We start from the raw sequence: 12,712 nt of genomic DNA on the forward strand, positions 1-12,712 counted from the left end.
AGAGTAAGATGGAGTGAACCCCAAACTGGAAACACTCCCTCCTCAGCTTAAATAAGCAAATAATACTCCTTGTGAAGTCCTCCAAAGCTAAATACGAATCCAATTAGCTTCCTCAACTAAGGATAACCCATGAGGTGTTCTTTAGTTAGATCTGTAACCTAAAAGGAAAGGCTCAGATTTGTGCCAAACTGGTAGTTAATGATACATATATACCCAAGCTTGTGGACATTGCTAACCTGTTAGCAGGCAGGTTCTGTGGAAACTTCACCCTCCTTTTCCCGCCACACTTTCCTCTACCCCGTATCTCAAAAAAGCAGGTCATAAACACCCTCTCTAAGGTCAAAAACACAGCATCCATGGGACTTGATTACAACCCAGGCTGTGTCCTTCATGGGCTCAAACAAGAATTAGCAATGCCATTGGGTACTCTTTTCAATCATAGTCTAAGCAGTGGCTTCATCGCAGCAATGGAAAAAGGCCACCGCTATCCCCTTGCACAAAGATGGTGCTTCCACTGACCCCAGGAACTGTAGACCTATTAGTCTTACTAGCCTTACCTGCAAGGCCATGAAGAGAATCATTATGGACCTTATCAAAGACACTGGTAACCTCTAAACCCTACTCACTTTGGATTTGTCTAAAGGGAGGTCTTGCCTGTTAAACCTGGTGGACTTCTTTGAGACAGTTATCAAGGGCCTTGATGAAGGGAAATCTGTGCATACAGCCTACCAATCTTAGCCAAGGCTTTTGACACTACCCCTCCCCCCCCCACACTCAGGCATAATTGACAAACTCACCCAGCTAGGTATCAATCCTTATATCATTAGATGGGTCGCTAACTGGCTCACTGATAGAACCCATATAGTCAAAATAAGGGAATCCACCCCCAACAGCAGACCTGTAACCAGTGGTGTTCCACAGGGATCAGTCCTGGGACCTCTACTGTTTGTAATCTATTTCTCTGAAGTGCAAGCTAAAACTTAAGGTCTACGGCTGACAAAGTCTGCTGATAACAGCAAACTGGGAGCAGTCATAGAATCTCCAAACGGTGTCAACATCCTACAAGAGGGTCTTACACAACCAAATGACTGGTGCCAAAGTCATGGCCTTAAACTCAATGCAAAAAAAATGTATCATCATCCCTTTCAGTAATGGTGATGTTCCTAACTGCCACATTAATAACAACACCTTAAGTACATACTCAGTGGTGAGAGACCTGGGCACACAAGTTGACAGCAACCTTACCTTTGATCACCATGTCTCCACAGTGGTAAGAATGCCATTCTATATTGTTCATCTCATAAGTAAGGGCATTGCCTCCAGAAAAATAAAAGTTATAACCTTCCTGTACTCTTCTCTCATCAGGCCAATAATTGAGTACAATTCCCCTTTCCAACCACCTGCAGCAATTGGAAAGACCACAAAGGTTCCTCACAAGGATTGTCTGACATCACTGCAACTTTAGTCTGTGTCATACAGACTACTCAGAGATGATCCCTGCCTTGCATATAAGGCAATCTATGACCCTGCTGTACTGGAGATGCTGCATATCTGTAAGCCAAATGGCACATGGGTTACTAGCTCTAATGACCTTAACCTGGTCTGTGACATTAACAGAACCTGCTGGAGGGACAGATTTGTCTCCCAGAGGTTGCCACACCTTTGGAATGGACTCCCGCTTCATGTCAAGCAGAGCACCTCATTGGTCCTCTTCAAACGCAATCTGGACAATTGGATGGGTAACTGTAAATTCACCCCAGGGGTCCCACCTATGTCTCTCTTGGACAGGGTTGATAGGTGCTGATTGTGGAAATAAGGATAAAACTTGGCTAGGCTTGTAAGAGCCCTAGGGTCAGTAGCTTATTAACCTCCTATGATCCCATAAGAAAGCCTTACTACTTTATGTATAGTTAGTATCTTATCTAGTTTGACATTGTAAAATTTACTTTAATTATATTCTGCCTGACATTGCTGATATTATATAACTTAAAATATTTTGTTTACACTGTATGTACTGGAGCTTTTCTCCCCTATCCACTGCTGAAAAGGGGTGTTTGTGCCCAGCCAAACTTTCCAGGTCAACAAATGTAAAATAAATACATAAAAACTTGACCTATTTGTCCATACTTATTAAATAGAGAGCTATTTTGAACATATATCTATTATAATTACTGTCAATATAAATGTTTTGGAAATATCTGAAATAATTTAGTATCTCTCGGGTCAGTCAGCAATGAATCACTACATACATACATACATACAAATGTTTCAAGCAAGGGCATTAAAGCCCTTCTAGCTTGCCAATATGCCAAAACACTTGTTCCCATAATAAATGTCCAGGCTGTTCTTAAAAATACTCTGTGCTTAATATGTTGAACAATTGTACAAAGTATTCTCCGCATTCATCTTCTAAGTATAATCTCTTCCAAAAAGAAGATGTTGTTATAATAGCTCACTGATCTCATACTGAAACTGTTTCTTAAGTGCTGTGGGGTTTATATATAAATATGCCACTTTTATTGGACCCACAATGTATCAGCTATATGAGCCACATTTAACTTCAGGCTTGTAAAACCTGCAGCATGTACAGTAAAATGTGACAATCTGCAAAATGTTTGCTTTTAATGTGTGATTTTATGTGCCATGAAAATATATGCAATTGTGTGACTTTTTCAGAAAATGTAAAAAGAAGAAAAAAAGAAAAGTCATGGAATTTGTAACTGAAGAGTAAACTGCAACTTCCCACCTTCTGTTGGGAAACGCATCAATTAGACCAAGGATGTGAAATTTGAGACTCACAAGTGAAAATGTAATTACTGGATCTGGGATTCTTCACAGGTCAAGAAACTTTGATCATAGAAATGCAATCAGAAGATTATTTTAAGAGATAGCTGAACCCAGAGTAATTAATCTCATGAATATGTAAATGTGGGAAGGCCTGTCTGGTTACAGCTCTGCTTCGAAAGGACAAAAAGATACAAAATACATACCTGAGAACACGGACAAGAAGAACAGAACCTTTGAGAACCGTTACCATGAGCTGCTCAACTTGCGAATTCTCTGCAGTTTAATGTCTGCCAATGTTTTGAAAATTCAACCAATTTAGAATGGGACAGTAATTCTTGTAGTTCAGAATTTGGTACAAAAAGGCACAGCTGCATACAGATTTTCTTCCCTGTAATATATTTGCTGAAGTGAAGTATTTTCTGCTTTGTTGTACACACTTTTATCACTTTGCACATCTGTCACTGTATTGCTTAACTCATTTGTTTCTAGGTAAATTACTTTTATTTATTCACATTTAAACAGTTAGAGGCTGGTCATCATATATAATTCTCCATTACATTAATTCTTGATGGGTCATATAAATTTAACCTTGGTTACCCGAAAAAATCTTTCTAATATAAAGCTTCCCTTGCCTCATGTTTTCCCATCTTTAATTGCACAAAGTCCATAAATGAGAATTTAAACCTGTAGGAACTACAAACTTTTGAATGTCTAAGTTATTGTTTTAATGTCCTGAATGCAACGAGTATACATGCTCATATACACGTGGCTGCAGTCTATGCGCAACGCCTTCCTACATAAAAAGATGGACATGTATCACATGTAGCAACATAAATCAGAAAACTAGATACATGTAAAAACCCCTGGAACATTGCATTGCTTGTTCGTAATATTAGTTTGGATATATAGACACAGTTAATGTATTCACATTGACCACACATACCAGACAAGCATCCCACTAGAGTTATATTTCTCAGTCAGCTTTTCCAGCAAATCATTTAGGCTTTTACCATTTATCTAAACAAATACAAGACTAACCCCGACAATTCAGGAAATAACTAGGATTGCTTTTCAAATGTGTAGCGGAAATAATTTTTTGGTTCTTAAATTCATGATTTTTGAGAACCTGCACTATAGTGGTAAATTCATCCAGTTTAGCCATACACCCACAGCATATAAATTATATATACATATACAGACACAAACACACATTTACACATTACATATATATAATATATATATATATATATATATATATATATATATATACACACACACACATTATATATATATGAGTACACACACACAGACACACACATATATATATATATATATATATATATATATATATATATATATATATATATATATATATACATATATACTTAGCATATATATCACACACACACACACACACACACACGCATATGTACTTAGCATATATATCTCACAGACACACACACACACACACACACACACACACACACACACACACACACACACACACACCTCTGAATTTAGGAACAAAGCCAGAAGCAGAGAGTACAACAAAATACCTAAATCACAACAGATTTCAAATACTGCTCTTATTTACTTACATGCATGAATTCATAATTACAGCCTAGTAAGAAACTTACTACTTTTCATGAAAACTCTCTCCACAGATGTTGCTGTGTCCGAGTTCAATAAAATCTTCATAGTATTATAAACACACTAGCCTACATCAGAATAAAAAAGTCAAATTCAAAACTGCCCAATGGCTATACTTGGCAACTAAACTCATAAAACAAAGAAACAAAGTCTGGAAGGTCTGGACAAAAATAAATAAAATAAAACAGCTCCTACTTTACTAACATACAAACAACTAAGAAACCTAACAAAAACATCTTATCACCAAAGATGAGAAAATCTATTACTCAACCAATCAAAACACACATGAATAACCCCAAACTGTTCTGGATCTCAGTCAATACACTGTTAAATCCAGGACAAGCTACACAGCCAACACCCAACACACAGAAACAAAATGATACCATAGCCAATCAGTTCAGTACCTACTTCACACAAGCATCACTGTCATTAACCAAACAGGACCCAAGCAACTAATCAAGATCTTAATCTCCCTATTTAATCAAATAACCTCCTTCAGCATTTCTCCATCCAACCAGTTCCCACAGATACCATCAAAAAAATAAAGCCTAATTATCTGCGAACAAAGAAATGACTAGATAATGGAGATCAAGGTCTAAGCCAACTGTGTTTAAAGTATTGAATATTATAAAACAGATAACAGCTCTGGAAGAGGGGTCTTTAGAAAAGGGAAGGCACAAATTACATAGAAATAAATGGAAATTGTAGAAACACATGCAAAATAGTGTTCAGAAAGAGGAGGAGTGAGGATTCCGAAAAGGTAGGAATTGAGCAAATTGTGGAATGATGGACTGATGATAGTTATAAAGAAAGATAAGTGATGTATAATGTATGTAAAAGGAAAAAAATGTTAATATGGTTTGGTTTTTTTTTCTGTTAGTGTATGCCTCCCTATGGTCTTAAGTGACAATTTAAAAAAGGTGTTAAAAAAATAAAGACTACTAAAACTGTCCCTGACATTGTCAGTGGTGAATATCTTAAGACAGCAACTGAGTGTATTATACATTGTTTTAATTCTGATAAATTAATCCTTATCTGAAATTAAAGTCCCCTCACTGTGGAAAAAAAAAACATTTATTATTTCACTGCATAAATGTGGAAGCAGTAAAGAACCTCCAAACTATAGACCAACTACTACTCCATTCCCCTGTCAAAAATATTAGAAAACTCTATTCATACACAACTTCTCAACTATCTAATAGATAACTAGTTACTGTCTTCAATCCAATGCAGCTTCCACCCTTATCACAGTACAACTACTACTTTGCTGAAATGTAATACTGTCAACACCCAAAGAAATGCTGGAAGACCTTTCTCTGCTATCTTCCTAGAATTATTAAAAGCGTTTGATACAGTCTCCCAACAGAAACTCTTATATACTCTCATTCTAAGACCTCACCATCTCCTCTTTACTGCAATAGCTCCACAACTACCTTTCAAATAGAGCACAAGCAGTGTGATGGAAACATGATTTCTCCACCTTCTTGCCAGTAACTATTGGTGCCCCACAAGGATCTATATTAGATCCCCATACTTTTCAACATATTCGTCAAGGACTCCTAGACTGAAACAAAAATATTACCCTAGTTCAGTATGCTGATGACTCATCCCTAATCTACTTTACCAAAACTTTGTCTGAACTCCAAGACCTTACACAGCAATCCTACTTATAGATTGAAACATGGTTAAATAATTCACAACTTCTAAACCATTAAAAAAAACATTACTGCTCTTTACTCCAAAACATATCTCTGCCAAAACAACACTTTTCACTATTATCTCTGCCAACAATATCATGGCAGAACATGTAAACCACACAAAATGACTGGGTGTCATCACAGATAGCCAAATGAAATTCAACCACCATGTATCACACATGGCTAAATAAAATTAAAAACTAGGTACATTATATACAGTAAAACATACCTCACTGACAGAACCTGAAGACATAACTTTTAGTTATGTACTTACCATAACTTCGGATGTATGGGATCCATCTCGCCTACATTCACAACATATGGGTTCGGAGCCGATCCATCGGCTCCGACTCGGCAACTAATACACTAGCACGAAGTCTCTCATTGGCTGGGCTACTCCCTATCCCAGGATGCACTACACCTGCTTCCCCAGATCTTGTTTGTTCGCTTTCATACACCCATGCAAACAGAGAAAAATTAGTAGTCACTATAACCAACTAAAGTTCTTCAAGAAAGAACGCCAAGAAAAAAGTGACTACAGCTCCTCTACATCCAAATGGAAGGGGGAAAGGAGGGTGGGTACTTATGAATGTAGGCGAGATGGATCCCATACATCCGAAGTTATGGTAAGTACATAACTAAAAGATGTAATGGGATCCTATCTCGCCTACATTCACAACATATGGGACAGCGTCCCTAGCACCTACATCCCGGGTGGCTCATTGGAACACACTCCTGAGAACTGTGGAACCAAAGGAAGCTCTGCCTCGAGAAACCACATCCAATTTGTAATGAGAAATGAAAGTGTGCGGAGAAGTCCAGGCTGCCGCAGCACAAATATCATCTATTGATAACTTGGAGTGAAAAGCTACGGAAGTAGCCATTGCCCTGGTAGAATGAGCCTTGACTGGAAAGGGAAGATCTTTGTTAGCCTGTGAATAAATAAAAATGATACAATCTTTAATCCATTTAGATATGGAGGCTTTTGTTACTGGTTGACCCAATTTGTTCACTGCAAAGGAAACAAACAATTGATTTGATTTCCGCGTTTGAGCGGTTCTATTCAAATAAAAACGCAGTTGTCTATGTACGTCCAATTGATGCAAAGTATATTCTGCGTTATTGGAGAATTCTGGGAAAAAGACAAGGAGTTCTATAGTTTGTTGCATACAGAAAGAGGAAGCCACTTTTGGTATAAATGCAGGGTTTAATTTCAATGAAACTCTATGCTTGTGAAAAATCAAATAGGGAGGATCAGAACAAAGAGCTTGAAGTTCTGAAACTCGCCTAGCAGATGTTATGGCTACTAAAAAGGCCGTTTTCCAAGACAGAAATTTTAAATCACAAGTAGCAGCTGGTTCAAAAGGACGGGCAGTTAGGGCAGCAAGAACCATATTTAAATCCCAAGGGGGGACAGGCTGGGATAAAGGAGGCCTAAGGAGCCAAGCCCCTTTAAGGAAAGCCTTACAAAGTTTGTGAGACATCAATGAAGGTTCAAAGGACGCATGAAAATTAGAGATCGCTGCTAACTGAACCTTAATGGTAGAAACTGAAGAGCCCGACTGAAAAAGGGAGGCCAGAAAATTCAGAACCTCCGATACTGGTGCAGTGAGAGGATCTATACCCTGTTCTTGAGCCCAGAAGGCAAACCTCTTCCATTTACTGGAATAAAGTTTGATAGTGGAAAGTTTATGAGAAGAAGACAGTATGTGGACCACGTCCGGCGAAAGAGCATTGTCTCGAACTAAGGATGGAAGTGGAGTAACCATGCTGCCAACTTCAGGGACCTGAGAGACGGATGAAGCCGTCCTGACTGATGAGTCAACAGGTCTGGCACCGGATCCAGAAACCATGGACCTTCTATCGCATGCCTCTGTAGGAAAGGAAACCAAACTTGACGAGGCCAGTGCGGGGCAATCAAAATCATCTCGCTCTCCATGTAAATGGCCTTCTGTATCACCCTCGGTAGGAGGGGGAACGGAGGGAAGGCGTAGAGAAGACCGGGGGGCCAAATGTGAGTCAGAGCGTCCCTGGGAATCTGTCCCTGAGAAGGAAACAGTGTGAAGAACTCTCTGCATTTCGCATTGTGAGGGCTGGCAAACAGGTCGCAACAAGGAAGACCCCATCTGTCGAAGATCTTCGCAGCTATACTCTGGTTGAGGGACCACTCGTGGGGTAAAAGAATGGTCCTGCTTAATCTGTCCGCAATCACATTGGACTTCCCCGGTATGTGCATTGCCATTAGAAAGCGGTTGGTAGCTACGCCCAGTGCCAAAGTCTCATGGCTTCTCTGCATAGTGGGTAAGACCTGGTTCCACCTTGCTTGTTTATGTACCACACCACCGACATGTTGTCGGATAGGATAGTGATTGGGCCCTGTGGGAGAGCGTGATGGAGAGCTTGGAGTACCAATAGTACCGCTCTCATTTCCAGGACATTGATATGCAAATGCGTTTCCTGGATCTGCCATGTGCCTTGGACCGACCTGTCCAGGTAATGACCCCCCCACCCTACCTGGGAGGCGTCCGTAGTCACAGTGGCAACGGGACGTTGAGGTATAAAGGGTCGCCTGGTCGAGATTTGATTGGAGAAGCCACCAATGTAGATCTCGACGGCAACTTTCCGTGATTATGATTAAGTGGTTCAAGGGAAGTTCCTGATAGGACCATTGAACCGACAGTAGCCATTGTAAAATTCGCATGTGAAGTCTGGCCAAGGGAACTAAAAGTATGGTCGCCATCGAGCCCAACAGTTGTAGGATCCGATGAGCCGGGGCTCTTTGTAGGGGGAGACAGGATTTGACTTGATCTTGTAAGACCTGAATTCTTGCTGCCGGTAAATAGGCGTGCATTCTTTTTGTGTCTAAGTCTGCCTATGAAAGTAATACGCTGAGATGGCTGTAGTACAGATTTTTGCAAATTGAACGTGATCCCCAAGAAACGGCCCAAGGTGAACGTGGCTCTGAGCACTTGGAGTAGTAGATGCTCGGAGGTGGCAGTAAGGAGCCAGTCGTCTAGATAAGGAAACACCTGGAATCCCAGACTTCTCAGGTGAGCAGTTACCACTGCCAGACACTTGGTGAACACCCTGGGGGCTGTGGTGAGACCAAAGGGCAGTGCTCGGAATTGAAAATGACTGGCTCCGAGGCGGAAGCGTAAATGTCTCCTGGACTCTTGAGCTATGGGAATGTGATAGTAAGCGTCCTGGAGATCTATGGAGCACATCCATACATCTTTTTCCAGCAAAGGAAGAATAGACTGAAGAGTGACCATTCGGAATTTGGACTTCTTTACGAAACGATTCAATGAACTGAGGTCCAAAATGGGCCTGAAGTCCCCTGTCTTTTTTGGTACCAAAAATAATTTTGAGTAAGTTCCTGATCCGATCTGGTCGATGGGGACAGGCTGGATGGCTCTTTTTTCTAGCAGCTTTGAAACCTCTAATGCTGCTTGATCCCGCTGACTGGGTGGTACGTCCGGGATTTCCCTTAAAGAAAGGGGGGGTTTGTTGAAGGGAATGATATATCCTCCGGTAATAATGCGAAGCACCCACTGATCGCTTGTTATGGATTCCCAAGCTTGTGGGTGTGCCGCCAGCGACCCGACTGGCTCCGGAGATGCACAGTCGGGCAACAACTCAGGAACGCTGGTTGTATGAAGAACCACGAAAGGAATCACGGTCTCCAGAATTACGGGGGCCTCTGCCACCTCTGGGGCGGCGTCTTCCAAAATTCCCCCCCCCTGCCTCTGGAGGGGGAATCACTGGGTGGAGTAGGGAAAGACTTCTGAGATTTTTTAAACCACATTTTCCCTCCTCTCCCGGCCTTGGGGTAAGGCCTAGAAGAAGCGGAAAATCGGGCCCCAACGGCAGTCAAAGTCTTGCCCTCCTGCTCGCACCTAGTTAGTGTGTCCTTCACCTTGGGTCCAAACAAGGATGACCCATCAAAGGGGGCGTCGGCGAAGGAAGACTTGAAAGCCTCCGTGAACGAACACAAGCGTAACCAGGCTTGTCTCCTGAGGGCAACGCCTGTTCCTGCTGCTCTACTCGCCCCTTCGGCCGCATATGAGATGAGCCTCATGGACGAGTTAACAATAGAAAAGAGGGTAGTCATCTGTGCGCCAACAGTCGGGGCCAGCGCCTCAGGTAGATTACCAACAAGAGAGTCATTTAGCTCTTTGAGAAGATCCCTTTGGAGCCTCGTAAAATGACATAAATAGTTCAGCGACCGTAAGGTAAAGGCCGCTGAGGACAGGGTACGCTTCCCGTACCTATCCATACTCCTAGAATCCTTATTAGGAGGATGAATAGACGTCGAAGCCTCTGCCACGTCCTGCTGTGTGGCAGAAGCCACCCACCAAAGCATCTACAGGCACACCCTTTGTGAGAAACTCCTTCTGGGGGGGGGCTGACAAAAATTTATTGGGCCTCGCAGGCACCGGTTCCACAGAATCAGGGTGTTCCCACACCCTTCGAGAAATCAAATCAAGGAGTTCATCGAAGGGCGGAGACACCCAGGAGGCGGAAGGCTGGGCCCCAAAGGCCTTGAGGAAGACTGACTCCTCAGCTGAAGGGGTTTTGGCCTGCCAGTCACCTCTCTGTCTCAGAATCTCCAAGATATCTGAGAAGGAGACATCATCCGAAGATAATTTGGGGGACCCTTCTGCGTCATCGAGGTCAGTATCCGATGTAATAGACTCATCTTGGGAGTCTACGTGCTTCCTCTTACACAATTTCTTCCGTGGAGGTTCGTCCGAAGCAGTTTGGACGGACCACCGAAGAAGGAACCCGATGGGGGTATCCTCAAGCCCTGGGGCCCCGCTGCCAGGGGGCTGCAACACAACAGAGGCACCAGTCTCCAAATCTAGGGACGGTGAGGTAGAATCTTGTTGAACCGGCAAAGGCATGGCCAGCGCGCTCCTCATGGCCTCAAAGGCCGGACCTCCAGAATCCAAAGAGGTCACTGGTCTAGAGGCCACGATGGCACTGGGAATTCCAGCAGCCGATGCTCCGAGAGGAAGACTAGGCACCGAAGCACCCAAACCCAAAGTATTCCCCTCGGGCCCGGCTGAAGAGGTCGCAGTACCAAACCCTGAACCGGAGGACAGGGTACACAGTCGGAGCCGAGAGACCTGTAAGGGGTCTCTGCACCGACCGAATGGCTCCACATAGCTCCACCACCACCGGCTCCAACGGCTCCGAAGAGGTTGGAGGAGGAATCGAATGTGTTGGAGGGGGGATCGGCTCCGAAGCAAACTGTGCTGGAGCCGAGACCATTTTAGTAAACACTGGAGACTGGAATAGCCTCTGTAAAACCCTATCCAGGTCCGAATCTGACAGTCTCGAGGATTTAGAGGAGGTAGACACTCGAGAAGACTTTCCTCTCGGCTCCGAGAGAGAAGGGGACCGGCTCCGAAACGGCTCCAATACTATCGGTGCCGACTCCACCACAGCCTGGACCACCATCGGCACCGAAGGAGCCTTCTTCGGAGCCGAGGGGGAAGAGTCTGAGCTGCACACTTCCACCGGCTCCGAAGCCATTGGAACCGATGGAGGTGATTCACCTCTCGATACTCCAACTTGCGGCTCCGAAGGCAATGGAGCTGAAGTAGGAGGTATCGAGGCAGACCCTTCGACCCTCGGCCCCGAAGTCAGTGGAGCCGAGGAAGAAGAGGTCAATTTTGTCTTTTTAGAAGTCGGCTCCGACGGACTTGTCGGTGCCGACGATCTTTTCTTTTTGGAAGCAACAGGAGGATTTAAGGCTTCCTCAAAAGAAGGTTTGATAAGCCCTTTCAATATCAACTTGTTCTTGCGCTCTTGAAGAACTCTAGCAGAAAAAGCATGACATACGCTACAAGTCTCTTGCAAGTGTTTCGGCCCCAAACAATAAACACAGATTGAATGGCTGTCTGTGATGGACATTTTATAACTGCACCGAGTGCATTTTTTGAAACCTGATTTTTGTTCTTTAGACATAGTACAGGCCCTTCAACAAGTATGACTTTACCACAAAAAGTAAGCACTATAACAGAAAAGCGCCAACTGAAAAGCGCGAGACACACTGGCACGAGAACTTTACCTCACAAACTAACAGACAACACAAGTCCAACGGCCCAAAGCCCTCTAATTTAAACGGGCTTGGCCCGAAAAAACAATTAACCACAAAAAGCAATTAAGGCTAGATAGAACACAAAGGTAGGGCAAAGGCCCTCTAACTTAAACGGGCCTTGCCCGACTGAAAAAAATTAAGTACCAGAAGACACTCAAGCACTCAAATGTAACAAATAGTATAAAAATAATAAGGAATAGCTGTGAAAACAGCTGTTTGGTTAATATATGACAAAAAACCCCAAGGTCAAAGACCAATAAAGGTAAAAAGAACCACTTAGCTCCAGCCAAGTCGAGACCACGTCCAGCTTGTAAAGCGGCAAACGAGATCTGGGGAAGCAGGTGTAGTGCATCCTGGGATAGGGAGTAGCCCAGCCAATGAGAGACTTCGTGCTAGTGTATTAGTTGCCGAGTCGGAGCCGATGGATCGGCTCCGAACCCATATGTTGTGAATGTAGGCGAGATAGGATCCC

At 43.0% G+C, this 12,712-nt stretch overlaps 1 protein-coding gene across 2 annotated transcripts in view; it reads right to left on the reverse strand.

Annotated features, from left to right (window-relative positions):
* PUS10 (pseudouridine synthase 10) overlaps positions 1-12,712 on the reverse strand; it is a 1,838,120-nt gene that overhangs the window by 519,698 nt on the left and 1,305,710 nt on the right. The window lies entirely within an intron of this gene.

Source organism: Protopterus annectens, chromosome 1.part2 (assembly GCF_019279795.1).
Source record: "Protopterus annectens isolate FY-2018-M chromosome 1.part2, PAN1.0, whole genome shotgun sequence".
In the NCBI taxonomy this organism is placed as follows: domain Eukaryota; kingdom Metazoa; phylum Chordata; order Ceratodontiformes; family Protopteridae; genus Protopterus; species Protopterus annectens.